This window comes from Tamandua tetradactyla, chromosome 16 (genome assembly GCF_023851605.1).
Source record: "Tamandua tetradactyla isolate mTamTet1 chromosome 16, mTamTet1.pri, whole genome shotgun sequence".
NCBI lineage: Eukaryota > Metazoa > Chordata > Mammalia > Pilosa > Myrmecophagidae > Tamandua > Tamandua tetradactyla.
In genome coordinates, this window is record NC_135342.1 from 69,669,586 (window position 1) to 69,690,741 (window position 21,156).

General features: G+C 39.3%; 1 protein-coding gene and 1 pseudogene across 5 annotated transcripts in view; both read left to right on the plus strand.

Moving 5' to 3' along the window:
- Positions 1–21,156, plus strand: part of LOC143659758 (uncharacterized) — a 79,360-nt gene that overhangs the window by 14,649 nt on the left and 43,555 nt on the right. The window lies entirely within an intron of this gene.
- LOC143660367 (protein SDA1 homolog pseudogene) lies at positions 789–3,970 on the plus strand (annotated as a pseudogene).

A 21,156-nucleotide genomic window follows, 5' to 3' on the forward strand; every position in this document is an offset into this window, starting at 1 on the left:
ATTGAGATGATCATGTGATTTTTCTGCTTTGATTTGTTGATATGGTGTATTACATTAATTGATTTTCTTATGTTGAACCATCCTTGCATACCTGGGATGAATCCTACTTGGTCATGATGTATAATTCTTTTAATGTGTTGTTGGATATGATTTGCTAGAATTTTATTGAGGATTTTTGCATCTATATTCATTAGAGAGATTGGTCTATAGTTTTCTTTTTTTGTAGTATCTTTGCCTGGTTTTGGTATGAGGATGATGTTGGCTTCGTAAAATGAATTAGGTAGTTTTCCCTCCACTTCAATTTTTTTGAAGAGTTTGAGGAGAGTTGATACTAATTCTTTCTGGAATGTTTGGTAGAATTCACATGTGAAGCCGTCTGGTCCTGGACTTTTCTTTTTAGGAAGCTTTTGGATGACTAATTCAATTTCTTTACTTGTGATTGGTTTGTTGAGGTCATCTATTTCTTCTTGAGTCAAAGTTGGTTGTTCATGTCTTTCCAGGAACCCGTCCATTTCATCTAAATTGTTGTATTTATTAGCGTAAAGTTGTTCATAGTATGCTGTTATTACCTCCTTTATTTCTGTAAGGTCAGTAGTTATGTCTCCTCTTCCATTTCTGATCTTATTTATTTGCATCCTCTCTCTTCTTCTTTTTGTCAGTCTTGCTAAGGGCCCATCAATCTTATTGATTTTCTCATAGAACCAACTTCTGGACTTATTGATTTTCTCTATTGTTTTCATGTTTTCAATTTCATTTATTTCTGCTCTGATCTTTGTTATTTCTTTCCTTTTGCTTGCTTTGGGATTAGTTTGCTGTTCTTTCTCCAGTTCTTCCAAGTGGACAGTTAATTCCTGCATTTTTGCCTTTTCTTCTTTTCTGATATAGGCATTTAGGGCAATAAATTTCCCTCTTAGCACTGCCTTTGCTGCGTCCCATAAGTTTTGATATGTTGTGTTTTCATTTTCATTCGCCTCGAGGTATTTGCTAATTTCTCTTGCAATTTCTTCTTTGACCCACTCGTTGTTTAAGAGTGTGTTGTTGAGCCTCCACGTATTTGTGGATTTTTCTGGCACTTTGCTTATTATTGATTTCCAACTTCATTCCTTCATGATCTGAGAAAGTGTTGTGTATGATTTCAATCTTTTTAAATTTGTTAAGACTTGGATGCACATCTCTTCATATGCTTTTTAGCCATCGGTATTTGCTCTTGAGAAAAATGTCTGTTCATATCATTAGCCCATTTTATAATTGGGTTGCATGTTCTTTTGTTGTTGAGTTGTATGATTTCTTTATTTATACAGGATGTCAAACCTTATCCAATATGTATTTTCAAATATCATCTCCCGTTGATTTGTTGGCCTCTTCACCTTTTTGACAAAGTTCTTTGAGGCACAGAAGCATTTGATTTTGAGTTCTCATTTATCTATTTTTTTCTTTCATTGCTTGTGCTTTTGAAAAATATATACTTTATTGAGAAATCTTCACACACATACAGTGTATACATGGTATTCAATCAGTGGCTCACAGTATCATCACATAGTTGTGTATTCATTGTCATGATCATTTTTAGAACATTTGCATCACTCCAGAAAAAGAAGTAACAAGAAAAAAGAAAAAACTCATACATCTGCAGTCTGCCGTCAACGTGTCCAGCAGACACAACAATAATCTGCCCAACAACCTGCTGCAGTTGCAGAATCTGATCAAGTGAGACCCAGTGGCCTACATGGAGGAGTTTCTACAGCAATATAATCAGTGCAAATCCAATGTGGAGATTTTCAAATTACAGTCAAATAAACTCAGCAAAGAACTGACTGAGCAAGTGATGTTTATGGCACAGATTGGTCACTGCTACCCAGAACACTTGCGTAACTTTCCCCAAGATCTGAAATATCTGCTCTCTTATAAGCACACTGTCTTGGATCTAGATCTTCGAAAGATGTTTTATAAAACTTTGATTTTACTGAGAAATAAGCATCAGTCCATCAAGTCTGCTAGAACTCTTCTTTGAACTTCTGCATTGCAATAAAAAACTTCTGCAGATGTCTTTGTACACTACTGTTGTGACTGATATCAAGAATATAAATGCAAAACACAAGAACAATAAAGTGAATATTGTATTGCAGGATTTCATGTATACCATGTTAAGTACAGCAATGCAACTGCAGCCAAAATACCTTTGGATGATGATTGAGCTTTACAAAAGAAACATCTGGAATGATGCCAAAGCTGTCAGTGTTATCACAACTGCCTATTTCTCCAAAGTCACCAAGATGTTAGTTGCTGCTTTAACATTCTTCGTAGGGAGAAGAAAAAGAACAGTGGCTCAGAATCTGAAAATGAAGGACCAACATCAAGAGATCTGCTGGTACAATATGCCACAGGGAAGAGAAACTCTAAACACAAGAAGAGGTTGAAAAAGGCAGTGGAAGTGCTCAAGAAAGAAAAGAATAAAAAAAAGTTGGAGTTGTTTAACTTTTTAGCTATTCACTTAACTCATGATCTGCAAGATTTTGCAGAAAAATTACTAAAGCAACTAGAGAGCTCTGAGGAGAAGTTTGAATTGAAGATGATGCTCACGGACCTTATCTTGAGATTGGTGGTAATTCATGAGCTTTTTCTCTTTAATTTCTATCCCTTTGTGCAGAGGTTTATGCAGCCCTACCAAAAAAAAGTAACAAAGATCCTTCTGTTTGCTGTATAAGCATCTCATCACCTGGACCCCTGGAGATCATTCACTCATTGCTCATGACTATGGCCAACAATTTTGTCCTGATAAGAACTCTAGCAATGTGAAGACAGTAGGAATCAATGCTGTAAAAGAAATAACAGCTCATTGTCCTCTAGCCACGAGTGAGGAACTTCTCCAAGAGCTGGCTCAGTATAAAACACACAAAGATAAGAATGTGATGATGTCTGGTAGAGCTTGGATTCAGCTCTTCTGCACGCTGAAACCTCAGATGTTGCAGAAGAAATTCTGGGGTAAACCTACAGAAGCCTTGATTGAAGCACGAGTACAAGAATACAGAGAACTAAATGCTGAAGATTACATTCTAGGAGTAGAAGTTCTGGAAGTTGAGAAAGAGGAAGAGAATACTGAAAATGATGAAGATGGGTGGGAAAGTGCCAGTCTCAACAAGGAGGAGGAGGATGCCAATGGTGAATGGATGGAAGTGTACCACTCTTCTGATGAACAGAAATTTCCAAGAAGCTGAACAGCATGCCCATGGAAGAGTGAAAAGTCAAAGCTGCAGCCAACAAAACTAGTTGGGTTTTAACTCAGGAAGACTTCCCCAAAAATCTGCATGGCCCAAATGAGGAAAGAACTCAGTGCTACCCCTGAGAAATCCAAAAAGAGGAAATATATTGAAATAGATATGATGAGGAGCCCAAAGGCGAGTTACTTTCACTTTGGGACATTGAGCATCTTCATAAAGAGCCAAATCTGAAAGGAGGAAAGACTAGCAACTGCAGTGGCTGAGAAGACAGACCAGAAAGATTTTGTGAGGAAGAAAACCAAAATGAATCCATTTTCCAGTTCTACAAATAAAGAGAAGAAAAAACAGAAGAACTTTATGATGATGTGGTATAGCCAGAATGTCCAGTCAAAAAATAAACATTCCTTCAGAGAAAAACAGATGGCATTGTGAGGTACACTTTTTTTTTTTTTGGCACGGGCAGGCTCCGGAAATTGAACCCAGGTCTCTGACATGGCAGGTTAGAACTCTTACCACTGAGCCACTGTTGCCTGCCCTAGGTACACTTTTAAAAAAGAGAAAAAAGAATGAAGTAACTACCAAGCAAGTTTTCCATTCCCAGGAAAATGCTGTATTTGTCTAACTACTCTGAAAATTAATAAATCAAGAATGTTTACATTAAAAAGAAAAAAACTCATACATCCCATATCTCTTTCCCCACTTTCTCATTGACTACTTGTATTTCAATCTACCCAATTGTTTACTCTTTATCCCCCCCTCCTATTTATTTATTCTTTTTTTTTTTATTTTTTTATTTTTATTTTTTATTTTTTAATTTTTTTATTAACGGAAAGAAAAAAAAAAGAAATTAACACAACATTTAGAAATCATACCATTCTACATATGCACTCAGTAATTCTTAACATCATCACATAGATGCATGATCATTGTTTCTTAGTACATTTGCATCGGTTTAGAGGAACTAGCAACACAACAGAAAAAGATATAAAATGTTAATATAAAGAAAAGAAATAAAAGTAGTAGTAATAGTAAAAAACAACAACAACAAACAAACCAACAAGCAAACAAAAACAAAAAAAACCCTATAGCTCAGATGCAGCTTCATTCAGTATTTTAACATGATTACTTTACAATTAGGTATTATTGTGCTGTCCATTTTTGAGTTTTTGTATCTAGTCCTGTTGCTCAGTCTGTATCCCTTCAGCTTCAATTACCCATTGTCTTACCCTGTTTCTAACTCCTGCTGAACTCTGTTACCAGTGACATATTTCAAGTTTATTCTCGAATGTCCGTTCACATCAGTGGGACCATACAGTATTTGTCCTTTAGTTTTTGGCTGGATTCACTCAGCATAATATTCTCTAGGTCCATCCATGTTATTACATGGTTCATAAGTTTATCTTGTCTTAAAGCTGCATAATATTCCATCGTATGTATATACCACAGTTTGTTTAGCCACTCTTCTGTTGATGGAGATTTTGGCTGTTTCCATCTCTTTGCAATTGTAAATAACGCTGCTATAAACATTGGTGTGCAAATGTCCGTTTGTGTCTTTGCCCTTAAGTCCTTTGAGTAGATACCTAGCAATGGTATTGCTGGGTCGTATGGCAATTCTATATTCAGCTTTTTGAGGAACCGCCAAACTGCCTTCCACAGTGGTTGCACCCTTTGACATTCCCACCAACAGTGAATAAGTGTGCCTCTTTCTCCGCATCCTCTCCAGCACTTGTCGTTTTCTGTTTTGTTGATAATGGCCATTCTGGTGGGTGTGAGATGATATCTCATTGTGGTTTTGATTTGCATTTCTCTAATGGCCAGGGACATTGAGCATCTCTTCATGTGCCTCTTGGCCATCCGTATTTCTTCTTCTGGTAGGTGTCTGTTTAAGTCTTTTTCCCATTTTGTAATTGGGTTGGCTGTCTTTTTGTTGTTGAGTTGAATAATCTCTTTATAAATTCTGGATACTAGACCTTTATCTGATATGTCGTTTCCAAATATTGTCTACCATTGTGTAGGCTGTCTTTCTACTTTCTTGATGAAGTTCTCTGATGCACAAAAGTGTTTAATTTTGAGGAGCTCCCATTTATTTATTTCCTTCTTCAGTGTTCTTGCTTTAGGTTTAAGGTCCATAAAACCACCTCCAGTTGTAAGATCCATAAGATATCTCCCAACATTTTCCTCTAACTGTTTTATGGTCTTAGACCTAATGTTTAGATCTTTGATCCATTTTGAGTTAACTTTTGTATAGGGTGTGAGAGATGGGTCTTCTTTCATTCTTTTGCGTATGGATATCCAGTTCTCTAGGCACCATTTATTGAAGAGACTGTTCTGTCCCAGGTGAGTTGGCTTGACTGCCTTATCAAAGATCAAATGTCCATAGATGAGAGGGTCTATATCTGAGCACTCTATTCGATTCCATTGGTCGATATATCTATCTTTATGCCAATACCATGCTGTTTTGACCACTGTGGCTTCATAATATGCCTTAAAGTCAGGCAGCGCGAGACCTCCAGCTTCGTTTTTTTTCCTCAAGATGTTTTTAGCAATTCGGGGTACCCTGCCCTTCCAGATAAATTTGCTTATTGGTTTTTCTATTTCTGAAAAATAAGTTGTTGGGATTTTGATTGGTATTGCATTGAATCTGTAAATCAATTTAGGTAGGATTGACATCTTAACTATATTTAGTCTTCCAATCCATGAACACGGTATGCCCTTCCATCTATTTAGGTCTTCTGTGATTTCTTTTAACAGTTTTTTGTAGTTTTCTTTATATAGGTTTTTTGTCTCTTTGGTTAAATTTATTCCTAGGTATTTTATTCTTTTAGTTGCGATTGTAAATGGGATTCGTTTCTTGATTTCCGCCTCAGCTTGTTCATTACTAGTGTATAGAAAAGCTACAGATTTTTGAATGTTGATCTTGTAGCCTGCTACTTTGCTGTACTCATTTATTAGCTCTAGTAATTTTGTTGTGGATTTTTCTGGGTTTTCTACATATAGTATCATATCGTCTGCAAACAGTCATAGTTTTACTTCTTCCTTTCCAATTTTGATGCCTTGTATTTCTTTTTCTTGCCTAATTGCTCTGGCTAGAACTTCCAACACAATGTTGAATAATAGTGGTGATAGTGGACATCCTTGTCTTGTTCCTGATCTTAGGGGGAAAGTTTTCAATTTTTCCCCATTGAGGATGATATTAGCTGTGGGTTTTTCATATATTCCCTCTATCATTTTAAGGAAGTTCCCTTGTATTCCTATCTTTTGAAGTGTTTTCAGCAGGAAAGGATGTTGAATCTTGTCAAATGCCTTCTCTGCATCAATTGAGATGATCATGTGATTTTTCTGCTTTGATTTGTTGATATGGTGTATTACATTAATTGATTTTCTTATGTTGAACCATCCTTGCATACCTGGGATGAATCCTACTTGGTCATGATGTATAATTCTTTTAATGTGTTGTTGGATACGATTTGCTAGAATTTTATTGAGGATTTTTGCATCTATATTCATTAGAGAGATTGGTCTGTAGTTTTCTTTTTTTGTAATATCTTTGCCTGGTTTTGGTATGAGGGTGATGTTGGCTTCATAGAATGAATTAGGTAGTTTTCCCTCCACTTCGATTATGTTGAAGAGTTTGAGGAGAGTAGGTACTAATTCTTTCTGGAATGTTTGATAGAATTCACATGTGAAGCCGTCTGGTCCTGGACTTTTCTTTTTAGGGAGCTTTTGAATAACTAATTCAATCTCTTTACTTGTGATTGGTTTGTTGAGGTCGTCTATTTCTTCTTGAGTCAAAGTTGGTTGTTCATGTCTTTCCAGGAACCTGTCCATTTCTTCTAAATTGTTGTATTTATTAGCGTAAAGTTGTTCATAGTATCCTGTTATTACCTCCTTTATTTCTGTGAGGTCAGTAGTTATGTCTCCTCTTTCATTTCTAATCTTATTTATTTGCATCCTCTCTCTTCTTCTTTTTCAATCTTGCTAAGGGCCCATCAATCTTGTTGATTTTCTCATAGAACCAACTTCTGGCCTTATTGATTTTCTCTATTGTTTTCATGTTTTCAATTTCATTTATTTCTGCTCTAATCTTTGTTATTTCTTTCCTTTTGCTTGCTTTGGGATTAGTTTGCTGTTCTTTCTCCAGTTCTTCCAAGTGGACAGTTAATTCCTGCATTTTTGCCTTTTCTTCTTTTCTGATAAAGGCATTTAGGGCAATAAATTTCCCTCTTAGCACTGCCTTTGCTGCGTCCCATAAGTTTTGATATGTTGTGTCTTCATTTTCATTTGCCTCTAGGTATTTACTAATTTCTCTTGCAATTTCTTCTTTGACCCACTTGTTGTTTAAGAGTATGTTGTTGAGCCTCCATGTATTTATGAATTTTCTGGCACTCCGCCTATTATTGATTTCCAACTTCATTCCTTTATGATCCGAGAAAGTGTTGTGTATGATTTCAATATTTTTATATTTGTTAAGACTTGCTTTGTGACCCAGCATATGGTCTATCTTTGAGAATGATCCATGAGCACTTGAAAAAAAGGTGTATCCTGCTGTTGTGGGATGTAATGTCCTATAAATGTCTGTTAAGTCAAGTTCATTTATAGTAATATTCAAGTTCTCTATTTCTTTATTGATCCTCTGTATAGATGTTCTGTCCATTGATGAGAGTGGTGAATTGAAGTCTCCAACTATTATGTTATATGTGTCTATTTCCCTTTTCAGTGTTTGCAGTGTATTCCTCACGTATTTTGGGGCATTCTGGTTCGGTGCGTAAATATTTATGATTGTTATGTCTTCTTGTTTAATTGTTCCTTTTATTAGTATATAGTGTCCTTCTTTGTCTCTTTTAACTGTTTTACATTTGAAGTCTAATTTGTTGGATATTAGTATAGCCACTCCTGCTCTTTTCTGGTTGTTGTTTGCATGAAATATCTTTTCCCAACCTCTCACTTTCAACCTATATTTATCTTTGGGTCTAAGATGTGTTTCCTGTAGACAGCATATAGAAGGATCCTGTTTTTTAATCCATTCTGCCAGTCTATGTATTTTAATTGGGGAATTCAGTCCATTGACATTTAGAGTTATTACTGTTTGGATAATATTTTCCTCTACCATTTTGCCTTTTGTATTATATGTATCATATCTGACTTTCCTTCTTTCTACACTTTTCTCCATGTCTCTCTCTTCTGTCTTTTTGTATCTGACTCTAGTGCTTCCTTTAGTATTTCTTGCAGAGCTGGTCTCTTGGTCACAAATTCTCTTAGTGACTTTTTGTCTGAGAATGTTTTAATTTCTCCCTCATTTTTGAAGGACAATTTTGCTGGATATAGGAGTCTTGGCTGGCAGTTTTTCTCTTTTAGTAACTTAAATATATCATCCCACTGTCTTCTAGCTTCCATGGTTTCTGCTGAGAAATCTACACATAGTCTTATTGGGTTTCCCTTGTATGTGACGGATTGTTTTTCTCTCGCTGCCTTCAAGATCCTCTCTTTCTCTTTGACCTCTGACATTCTAATTAGTAAGTGTCTTGGGGAACGCCTATTTGTGTCTAATCTCTTTGGGGTGCGCTGCACTTCTTGGATCTGTAATTTTAGGTCTTTCATAAAAGTTGGGAAATTTTCAGTGATAATTTCTTCCATTAGTTTTTCTCCTCCTTTTCCCTTCTCTTCTCCTTCTGGGATACCCACTACACGTATATTTGTACGGTTCACATTGTCCTTGAGTTCCCTGATACCTTGTTCAAATTTTTCCATTCTTTTCTGGATAGTTTCTGTTTCTTTTTGGAATTCAGATGTTTCATCCTCCGAATCACTAATTCTATCTTCTGTTTCTTTAAATCTGTCATTGTAGGTATCCATTGTTTTTTCCATCTTTTCTACTTTATCTTTCACTTCCATAAGTTCTGTGATTTGTTTTTTCAGTTTTTCTATTTCTTCTTTATGTTCAGCCCATGTCTTCTTCATGTCCTCCCTCAATTTATCGATTTCGTTTTTTTTTATTTTTTTTATTTTTTTTTATTAATTAAAAAAAGAATTAACAAAACAATTAGAAATCATTCCAATCTACATGTACAATCAGTAATTCTTAATAACATCACATAGTTGCATATTCATCATTTCTTAGTACATTTGCATCAATTTAGAAAAAGAAATTAAAAGACAACAGAATAAGAATTAAAACAATAATAGAAAGAAAAAAAAACAAAAAAAACAAAAACAAAAAACCTATACCTCACATGCAGCTTCATTCAATGTTTTAATATAATTGCATTACAATTGGGTAGTATTGTGCTGTCCATTTCTGAGTTTTTATATCCAGTCCCGTTGTACAGTCTGTATCCCTTCATCTCCAATTATTCGATTTCGTTTTTGAAGAGGTTTTCCATTTCTGTTCATATATTCAGCATTAGTTGTTTCAGCTCCTGTATCTCATTTGAACTATTGGTTTCTTCGTTTGACTGGGCCATATGTTCAATTTTCTGAGCGTGATCCGTTATCTTCTGCTGGCGTCTGGGCATTTAGTCAGATTTCCCCGGGTGTTCGACCCCACAGGTTGAAAGATTTTTCTGTGCAATCTCTTGGTTCTGTTTTTCTTATCCTGCCCAGTAGGTGGCGCTCGTGGCACACGTTTGTCTGTGGGTTCCACCAGTGAAAGTTGCTGTAGGTCCTTTAACTCTGGAAAATTCTCGCCGTAGGGGAGGTTCGGCAGCCGAAGCGTCTTGGAAGAATGCCAGCCGGCCTGGGGTTCCGAATGCGGGGAGGGTCGCCGGCCGTCGCAGCACAGGAGAGCGTCCGGCCAAATTAGCTAGTCGGCCCGGGGCACCAAGCGTGGCGGGAGGGCGCCAGCTGTCGCAGCCCGGGAGAGTGCACTGTTCCCAGCCGACGGGGGAGTCACGTGTTTGGAAGGGATCCCCCGGTCACTGTTCTCCGCAGTCTGGGGATTTCCGACCCAACTATCTCAGTTGTTCCGGGGGGCCTCGTGTGGTGGGGGCACCAGCCGCCGCGGCCTAAGGGGACCGCCTGTCCAATTCTACCAGCTGGCCTGGGAAGGTGGAAGGGAGGGACTCCGGTCGCTTGCCGTCCCACCCAGGAAAGCCCGTGCCCCTTGGTGATCTCACCGGAGCTGGTTCTCCCAGATAGTCAGCCGTTCCAGGATGGGGTACGCTGTCCCTTTGATCTCCCTTGTGGCTCCGGAATCTGCTCTGTATTATCTCCACTCCCCCAGTAGCTGTTCTGGAGGAGGAAAGGTGAGGGCGGCAAGGCTGTCGAGGCTGGTGGCAGAGGAGCACGGTGAAGGCGGGGGAAGAGGGCACCGTGGTGGTTGGAGAGCAGCCGGAGCAAGAGGGGGAGGAGGGGGGAGAAGGAGGTCGGGTGGCTCGGCTGCTGCGGGGCGTGGGCGCCGCCCGGCGGGCCGGCGGAGAAAGAGAGGGGGGAAGGAGGTCGGGCGGCTCGGCTGCTGCGGGGCGTGGGCGCCGCGCGGCTGGCCGGCGGAGAAAGAGAGGGGGGAAGGAGGTCGGGCGGCTCGGCTGCTGCGGGGCGTGGGCGCCGCGCGGCGGGCCGGCGGAGAAAGAGAGGGGGGAAGCAGGTCGGGCGGCTCGGCTGCTGCGGGGCGTGGGCGCCGCGCGGCTGGCCGGCGGAGAAAGAGAGGGGGGAAGGAGGTCGGGCGGCTCGGCTGCTGCGGGGCGTGGGCGCCGCGCGGCGGGCCGGCGGAGAAAGAGAGGGGGGAAGGAGGTCGGGCGGCTCGGCTGCTGCGGGGCGTGGGCGCCGCGCGGCGGGCCGGCGGAGAAAGAGAGGGGGGAAGCAGGTCGGGCGGCTCGGCTGCTGCGGGGCGTGGGCGCCGCACGGCGGGCCGGCGGAGAAAGAGAGGGGGGAAGCAGGTCGGGCGGCTCGGCTGCTGCGGGGCGTGGGCGCCGCGCGGCGGGCCGGCGGAGAAAAAGCTATTTATTCTTTATACCGATTTTTTTTAACTCATCTGTCCATACCCTGGATAAAAGGAGTGTTGACACAAAGTTTTCCCAGTCATGTGGTCACATTGTAAAAGTACAGCTCCATACAATTATCTTCAAAAATCACGGCAGCTAGACCACACCACCAGTTTCAGGAACTTCCCTCCAACCACTCCAGTAAACCATAAGCTAAAAAGAAATATCTATATAATGCATAACATTAACCTCCAGGATAATCTGTCAACTGTATTTGAAATCTCTCAGTCACTGAAATTATTTTGCCTTGTTTCTCTCTTCTCCTTTTGGTCAAGAAGGCTTTCTCAGTCCCATGTTCATTGCTTGTACTTTGGGTGTAATATTTAGGACAGTACCTCCTATTACTGGGTCTTGAAGATGTTTCCCTATATTTTCTTCTAGGAGTTTTATGATACTGGCTTTTTATATTTAGGTATTTAGTCCACGTTGAGTTAATTTTTGTATAGGGTATAAAGTAAGGGTCATCTTTCTTTCTTTTGGCTCTTGATATCCAGTTCTCCCATGTCCATTTATTGAAAAGACTATTTTGTTCCAGTTCAGTGGATTTGGGGACCCTGTCGAAGGTCAGTTGGCCATAGATTTGGTGGTTTATTTCTGCACTCTGGATTGGATTCCATTGGTCAATATTTCTACATTTTAGTGCCAGTACCGTGTTATTTTGACCACCGTAGCTTTATAATAAGCTTTAAAATCAGGAAGTGTTAGTCATCCCACTTTGTTCTTCTATTTTAGGATGCTTCTAGCTATTCGAGGTCTCTTTTCCTTCCAAATGAATTTGATAACTAGTTTTTCCAAGTCTTCAAAGTCAGTTTTTGAAATTTTGATTGGTATGCATTGAATCTATAGATCAATTTGGGTATAGTTGACATCATAACTGCATTTAAACTTCCTATTCATGAGTAGGGAATGTCTTTCCATCTATTTAGATTATCTAATTTTTTTTTTATTTTTGCAATGTTCTATAGACTTCTGTGTACAGGTCCCTTACATCCCTGATTAAGTTTATTCCTAGATATTGTTTTCTTTACTTTCTTTATTGTATAATATATGTATAAAGCAAAGAAAAAACAATACTTTTCAAAGCACTCTTCAACAGGTAGTTATAGGACAGATCCCAGAGTTTGTCATGGGCTACCATCTGTTCCTTTCATAATTTTCCTTCTTGCTGCTCCAGAATATAGGAGGCTAGAAGGAATAAATATTGTTTTTATTATCACAATTGACTTTTTAAGTTTTTTTGTAAAAAATAACATATACAGTAAAGCAATAAATTTCAAAGCACAACAGTTAGTTGTAGAATAGATTTCAGAGTTTGGTATGGGTTACAATTCCCATTTTAGGTTTTTACTTCTAGTTTCTCCAAGATTCTGGAGACAAAAAAATATCAATTTAATAGTTCAGCAGTCATATTCACTTGTTAACCTTCTCTGTATAATACCATCACCTTTGATCTTTCTATCCCACTCTTTAGGGGTATTTGGGCTTTGGCCATTGTTCTAGTTTGCTAGCTGCAGGAGTGCAATATACCAGAAATGGAATGGCTTTTAAAAAGAGGAATTTAATAAGTTGCTAGTGTACATTTCTAAGGCCGAGAAAATGTCCCAATTAAAACAAGTCTATAGAAAGGTCCAATCTAAGGCATCCAGGAAAAGATACCTTGGTTCAAGAAGACCGATGAAGTTCAGGGTTTCTTTCTCAAGTGAGAAGGCACATGTTGAACACAGGGTTTCTCTCTCATCTGGAAAGGCACATGGTGAACATGGTCAGGGTTCCTCTCTCATCTGGAAGGGCACATGGTGAGCATGGCATCATCTGCTAGCTTCTTCTCCTGGCTTCCTGTTTCTTCTCCTGGCTCCCTGGGAGGCATGTTCCTTCTTCATTTCCAAAGGTCACTGGCTGGTGGACTCTCCTTCTCGTGGTTATGTCTTGCTGCTCTGCTCTATCTGAATCTTTCATTCTCCAAAATGTTTCCTCTTTTATAGGGCTCCAGAAACTTATCAAGACCCACCCAAATGGGTGGAGACATGTCATCACCTAATCCAGCCTAACAACACTCTTGATTAAATCACATCTCCAGGGAGATGATCTGATTACAGTTTCAGACATACAGTATTGAATAGGGATTATTCTGCCTTTATGAAATGGGATTTAGATTAAAACATGGCTTTTCTAGGGGACACACATCCTTTCAAACCAGCACAGCCATCCTAGCTTTTTCATGTTAGAAGGGGCTGTCAGAAATATGGGATAGGGAGATGAAACCAGCTGATGTTCTAGAGAGGCTGGGCCCTCTAGGTTACAGGACTTACCTGGTCCAGGGACCCATATGGAGGTTGTAGGTTTCTGGAAGGTTACCCAAGTGCATGGAATCTTTGCAAAATCTTATATATTGTCTTAGGTGTTCTTTAGGATTGGCTGGAATGGTTTTCGTTGGGGTTTAGCAAGTTACATTAGGTACCAATCTTAGGTACCTCCAGAGTAGCCTCTCGACTCGATTTGAACTCTCACAGCCACTGATACTTTATTAGTTACACTTCTTTTCCCCCTTTTGGTCAGGATGGAATTGTTGATCCCACGGTGCCAGGGCCAGACTCATCCCTTGGTGTCATCTCCCACGCCACTAGGAAGAATTTCACCCCTGGATGTTATGTCCCACCTAGGGGGTAGGGCAATGATTTCCCTTGCAGAGTTTGGCTTAGAGGGGGTGAGGCCACATCTGAGCGACAAAAGGGGTCCTCCAGAAGTAACTCTTAGGCATTCCTATAGGAAGGCAAAGTTTCTCTGCTACATACATAAGCTTCACAAAAGTAAGCCTCAAGATCAAGGACTTGGCCTATTGATTTGGGTGTCTCTAATGTTTGGCACAGTAACAGGGGATTCCTTGATGGTAAAGTTTACTAGTTCCATATTTCTTCTCCCATCCCTCAAGAGACTTTGTCAATACTTTTTGATTATCTGCTTAATATATTCTGGCATATATGCAGGCATTACATTGAGCTATAAGGATTAAAGGCCCTCATTCTTATTCTGGGCTCCCTCTGTGTCAGTTATTCAAATGAGCTATCCAGACTGGTTGAGTCAGATTATGTGCTGCAGAAAATGTAGGTTCTAAACAAAATAAGTCATTCTTCCTTTGGCCTCACAGAGTAGGTAAGGTTCTAAAATATATACAATGTCTTCCTTACTCCTGTGTTCTGAATTACCTTAATCCTGACCTGATCGGCTTCATTCTTAACTCTTAGTACCAGGTTATGCATATATAAAACAACTCAAAATCCAGACTAAATGTGTCTGCTATAGAGTTTACATTCTAGTCCCTGTTTTCTTATAAGCATTTTCTAAAGAAGACCATACAATAATTGCTGTTTTGTTTCTGGCTTATTTTGTCTCAACAATGTCCCACAGGTTCATTCACATTGTTACGTGCCTCATGATTTCGTTCCTTTTTGTAGCAGCACAATAGTCAATTCATATGTATCCTCGAATCTACTTCTAGTCAGTGCATCCTTCAGCCACCTGCATTCAATAGGGCATCATGTATAATGCCCACAGTCCATCAATACTCTGTTCTACATAATTTTATTGTTCCCAGGAGAAAGATAACAATAAATATACACTCACCAGATGGGAAATCTAAACCTCCCCTTAACTCTTGTCCCTCCCCCCATTGTTTACCCCTGCTATTGCTGTGGTACTGCTGATGTTTTCCTGTTAAACATAGCCCATAGCATGCAATAGCAGTTTTCCCCATACCCAGGACTTAAACACTCTTCTATACGCAAATCATACCCTTGAAGTAGTTCTTGTGAGAACTAATTTATATTTCTAGCATTAGTCGGTGGGACACGTAGGTCTATACAACCCCTTTCAATCATGTTCACCTTCAATATGGTAATTTTACTTATAGACCTACTAGTGAACCGCCTTCACTTCTATCTATTCCCTTGCGTTTGAGTCCTGCCTTATTAGCTAAGAGTTCACCCATCTCTAGCTTCTGTGTATCTTGAAAGTCCCATATTCTGTATTATAAGCCTCTGATTAGACCTTTATCATGGTCATAAAAGTGGAGTCATCCAGTATCTATCCTTTTGTGTCTGACTTATTTCACTCAGCATTATGTCCTCAAGGCTCATCCATCTTGTCATGTGCTTTAGGACATCATTTATTCTTATTGCTGCATAATATTCCATTGTATGTATATACCACATTTTGTTAATCTACTCGTCTGTTGATGGGCATTTGAATTGTTTCCATCCTTTGGCAATTGTGAATAATGCTGTTGTGAACATCAGTGTGCAAATATCTGTTTATATTGCTGCTTTCAGCTCTTCTGGGTATATACCAAGTAGTCCTAGGGCAACTCGATACTTAATTTCCTAAGGAGCCACCAAACTGTTTTCCATAGTGGCTGTAACATTATAAATTCCCACCAGCAGTGTATAAGTGTCTCAGTTTCTCCACATCCTCTCCAACATTTGTAGTTTTCTATGTTTCATAGTAGCTATTCTTATAGGTGTGAGATGGTATCTCATTGTAGTCTTGATCTGCATTTCCCTTATAACTAATGAAAATGAGCATCTCTTCATGTGTTCTTGAGCCATCTATATTTGCTCTTCAGAAAAATGCCTATTCATGTCTTGAGCCCATTTTATAATTGGGTTGTTCAATCTTTTGTGGTTGAATTGTATGATTTTTTACGTATACAGGGTATCAAAATTTGTCCGACGTGTGATTTCCAAATATTTTCTTCCATTGAGTTGGCTGCCTCTTCATCTTTTTGGCAAAATCTTTTGAGGTGCAGAAGCATTTGATTTTGAGGAGTTCCCATTTATCTATTTTTTCTTTTGTTACTTATGCTTTGGGTGTAAAGTTTAGTCAGCTACCTCTTATTACTAGGTCTTGAAGATGTTTCCCTACATTTTCTCCTAGAAGCTTTATGATGCTAGTTCTTATATTTAGGTATTTGGTTCACTTTGAGTTAATTTTTGTGTAGGGTGTAAGATAGGGGTCTTCTTTCATTCTTTTGGCATTTGATATCCAGTTCTCCCATTTATTAAAAAGATTATTTTGTCCCAGTTCAGTGGATTTGGGGGCCTTGTCAAAAATCAGTTGACCATTGATTTGGTGGTCTATTTCTACACTCTCGGTTCCATTCCATTGGTCAATACTTCTGTCTTTGTGCCAGTACCATGCTGTCTTGACCACTATGACTTTATAGTAAGTTTTAAAGTCAGGAAGTGTTAATCCTCCCAGTTTGTTCTTCATTTTTAGAATGCTTTTAGCTATTTGAGTCTCTTTCCCTTCCAGATGAACCTGATAACTAGCTTTTCCAAGTCTTCAGAGTAGGTTGTTGCAATTTTGATTGGTAATGCGTTGAATCTTTAGATCATTTTAGGGAGAATTGACATCCTAACTATATTTAACCTTTCTATCCATGAGCAGGGAATGTCTTTTCATCTGTTTAGATCTTCTTTGATTCCCTTTAGTAATGTTATGTAGTTTTTTGTGTATAAGTCCCTTACATCCCTAGTTAAGTTCATTCTTAAGTATTTGATTCTTTTTAGTTGCTGTTTTGAATGGAATTTCTTCCTTAACTGACTCCTCAGGTCATTGCTTGTGTATAGAAATGTTACTGATTTTTGCACGTTAATTTTGTATCCCGCCACCTTGCTGAATTTGTTTATTAGCTCAAGTAAGTTTGTTGTAGATTTCTCAGGATTTTCCAAGTACAGTATCATCTGCAAATAATGAAAGTTTAACTTCTTCCTTTCCAGTTTGGATACCTTTTATTTCTTTTTCTTCCCTGATTGCTCTAGCTAGAACTTCTAGTACAATGTTGAATAATAGTGGTGACAGTGGCATCCTTGTCTTATTCCTGATCTTAGGGGGAAAGCTTTCAGTCTGTCTCCATGATTATGATGCTGGCTATGGGTTTTTCATATATGTCTTTTATCATATTGAGGAAGTTACCTTTGATTCCTGTCTTTTGAAGTGTTTTTATCAGAAAAGGATGTTGAATTTTGTCATGTGCTTTTTCAGCATCAATCAAGATAATCAGGTGATTTTTCCCTTTTGATTTGTTAATGTGCTGTTTCTCATTAATTGATTTTCTTGTGTTGAACCACTCTTGCATTTCTGATATAAAACCCCACTCGGTCATGGTGTATAATGTTCTTAATATGTCTTTGAATTTGATTTGCTATTATTTTGTTGAGAATTGTTGCATCTTTGTTCATTAGGGAGATTGGCCTGTAGTTTTTCTTTCTTATAGCATCTTTACCTGGTTTTGGTATTAAAATGATGTTAGCCTCATAAAATGAGTTAGATGGTGTTCCTTTTTCCTCAATTTTTTTGGAAAATTTTGAGCACGATGGTGTTAGTTCTTTTTGGAGTGTTAGATAATATTCCCCTGTGAAGCCATCTGGCCCTGGGCTTTTCTTTGTAGGAAGATTTTTGATGACTGATTGAATCTCTTTACTTGCCATTGGTTTGTTAAGATCTTCTCTTTCTTTCTCAGTGTTGTGGCTTGTTTGTGTGTTGCCGGGAATTTGTCCATTTCATCTAAGTTGTCGTTTGTTGGCATAGTTGTTTGTGTAGTTGTTCATAGTATCCTCGTATGATTTATTTTCTTTTCTTCAAAGTCTGTGGTAATGCACCTGTTCTCATTTCTGATTTTGTTTACTTGCAGCCTTTCTTTTTTTAATTTGTTGTCTTGCTAGTGGCCCATCAATTTTACTGATTTTCTCAAAGAACCACCTTTTGATTTTATTGATTTTTTTTTTCTGTTGTTCTTTTGTTCTCCCATTCATTTAACTCTGCTTTAATCTTTATTACTTCTCTTCTTCTATTTGCTTTGGGGTTAGTTTGCTATTCTTTCTCAAGTTCCTCCATGTGAGCAGTATGTCCTTGATTTTGCTCTTTCTTATTTTTTTTTCTTAGTGATTTTTTAATATAGGCATTTAGAGCAATAAATTTCCATCTCAGCACAGCCTTTATCACATCCTGTAAGTTCTGATATGTTGTATTTTCATTTTCGTTTGCCTTCCAGACAGCTAGTGATTTCTCCAGCCATGTCTTCTTTTACCCACTGGTTATGAGTGTGTTCGTTATTCTCCATGTATTTGTGAAAATTTTCATTCTTTGGTGGTTATTGATATCCAGCTTCATTCCGTTGTGATCAGAGAAAGTGCTTTGAATAATTTCATTGTTTTTGAATTTGTAAAGATCTGTTTCATGCCCCAGCATATGACCTGTCCTGGAGGATACTCCATGAGCACTAGAGAAGAATGTGTATCCTGGTGCTTTGGGGTGTAATGACCTATATATGTCTGTTAGGTCTAATTCATTTATCAAGTTGTTTAACTTCTCAGTTTCCTTATTGGTCTTCTGGCTGGTTGTTCTATCTATAGAGAAGAACTGTGTATTGAAATCTCCTTACTATTGTTGAAACATCTGTCACTCCCTTCAGTTTTGCCAGTGTCTGTCTCATGTACTTTGGAGCTCCTTGATTGGGAGCATAAACATTTATGATTGTTACTTTTTCTTGGTGAATTGTCTCTTTTATTAATAGTGTCCTTCTTTGTCTCTTATGATGTTTTTACATTTAAAGTCTATTTTGCCCAATAATATTATACTACTCCTGCTTTCTTTTGGTTACAACTTGCATGGAACATCTGTTTCCATTCTTTCACTTTCAATCTATTTTTATCCTGTGTCTTAAGATGAGTCTTTTGTAAGCAGCATATAGCTGGATTATATTTCTTAATCCATTCTGCCAATCTGTATCTTTTATTTGGTATGTTAATCTCTTAATATTCAGAGTTATTAATGAAAAGGCATTTCTTGAGTCCACCGTCTTATCTTTTGGATTTTATTTGTCAGATCTGTATAATATTCTTTTCCCTCATTTTTTTTTTCATCCTTTAAATTATCTTTACTGGTACTCTTCAATTCTGTGCCCTCCTCCAGACCTACCTCACCTGTGTGTTTTTTTTCAACTCAGAACTCCCTTTAGTAGTTCTTATAGGGCTAGTCTCTTGTTGCAGATTATTTAAGGATTTATTTATCTGTGAAATTGTTAATTTCTCCCTCGGTTTTGAAGGATAATTTGGCTGGGTACAGAATACTTGGCTGGAAGTCTTTCTCTTTCAGTATCTTTAAATAAATCATACGAGTGCCTTCTCGCCTCCATAGTGCTATTTAAGTAGTCCAAACTCAGTCTTATGTGGCTACCCTTATATGTAGTAGATTATTTTTTTCTTGCCACTTTCAAGATTTTCTACTTCTCTTCAACATTTGACGGTATGTGTCTTGGGGAAGGCCTATTAGAATTTATTCTGTTTGGAGTTCATTGAGCTTCTTTGACTTGCATATTATGTCCTTTATAAGGGTTGGGAAGTTTTCTCCCATTGTATCCCCAACTAATCTTCCTTGCCCTTTACTTTTCTCTTCTTCTGAGACACCAGTAATTCTTATATTTGTGCCCTTTGTTTTGTCCATCATTTCCCTGAGATCCAATTCAAATATTTCCATCTTTTTTGGCCATTTGCTGCTTTGAGTATCTGAAATCAGTTCTCCTGTCCTCTAGTTTGCTTATTCTTTCTTCTGCCTCTTCAAATCTGCTGTTGTGTGTCTCTAGTATGTTTTTCATTTGATCTTCAGCATCTTTAATCTCTGTGATATCTGCTATTTTTCTATTTATTCTTTCAAATTCTTCTTTATGCTCTTCTACCTGTCTTCTTGATCTCCTTTATGTCATTAGCCATCCTATTTATTTTATTTAGTACAGTCATATGAACATCTTTGATTAGTTTATTCCAATGTCTGTGTTTCCTCTGGTATTTTAATTCGGTCGCTAGGCTGGGCTATATTTGTCTGCATCATGATATGTTTAGTGATCTTCTGTCTTTACAGCATGTAAATATCTTGATTGGTTTGCTTTGGAAGTTGATTTCCTTCAATAGTCTAAAGCTTTTTATTTTGTGGTGGATGTGGAGCACAATGCAGGATGGGGCACAACAGTGCAGTGAAGCACTGCAGCACAGGTATAGGTGCAGGTTGGGATGCTACACTGTTGCTTGTAAGCGTGGCTGTCCAGCTCTGGGAAGGATGTGGCTCTGTGGGTGCACAGGTCTGGATAGCAGGGCCCTGGTGTGCACTGTTCTAGGGCAAGGAGCCCTTTGTGCGCATACGCAGAGCTCAGGGTACTGGGTTGATGTTGTGCATGCCTGGGCTGGTGGCAGATGTGGCCCAGCTGCACGGGTCAGCACTTGTCCAGAGCTGGGGGGCGTGACTGGGGCTGTGTGCATGCCCAGATCTGGGAGGGCCGAAAACTGATGCACACATGTGCAGAACTCAGGGGTGGCAGGGTGGGGTTGTACGATTCTATGGGCTGGGGGTGGTTGTAGCCTGGGTATGGAGGTAAGTGCTCACAGCCTTTATGAGCTGGCAGGGGGCAGGAAGGGGGAGGTAGGAATTGAGAGGGGCAGGGGAAGACTGCTGTTTTGCAGGAGAGGTGGGTTGGGCTGGGGCAGGCGTGTGCACACTTGAGCGGCTATGGGGTAGATATGCACATGAGGGGTTGGTGAAAGGTTGGCGAGGTGGGGGCGTTTGGAGTGCAGGGATAGGGATCAGGTAACAGGGTTCAGGTACATAGGGCCTGAGGTGAGTCGTGGGTCACAGAGCTGCCCCAGTGAAGGCAGCACATTCAAGGAATGCGGCTTGGCTTACTTCCTAGTCCATGTCTGTCTCCCCATCCGTGCCCTCTTCAGGGCTCTAGGCTTCCAGGTTAGGCTGTTTGCACCAGCCAGATGGTTTCCAGTTCTCTGCTTCTCAGTTCCTCAGCCTTTACAACCAGGGGCCTCCCTCTGGGCACAAGAGTGGCCGCTGAGGAGAGTGCTGGGGAGCGGCAAGTTGTCTCCCAGCCAAGCTCAGCAGCAGCCAGCGTTGGCAGGGTCACCTGC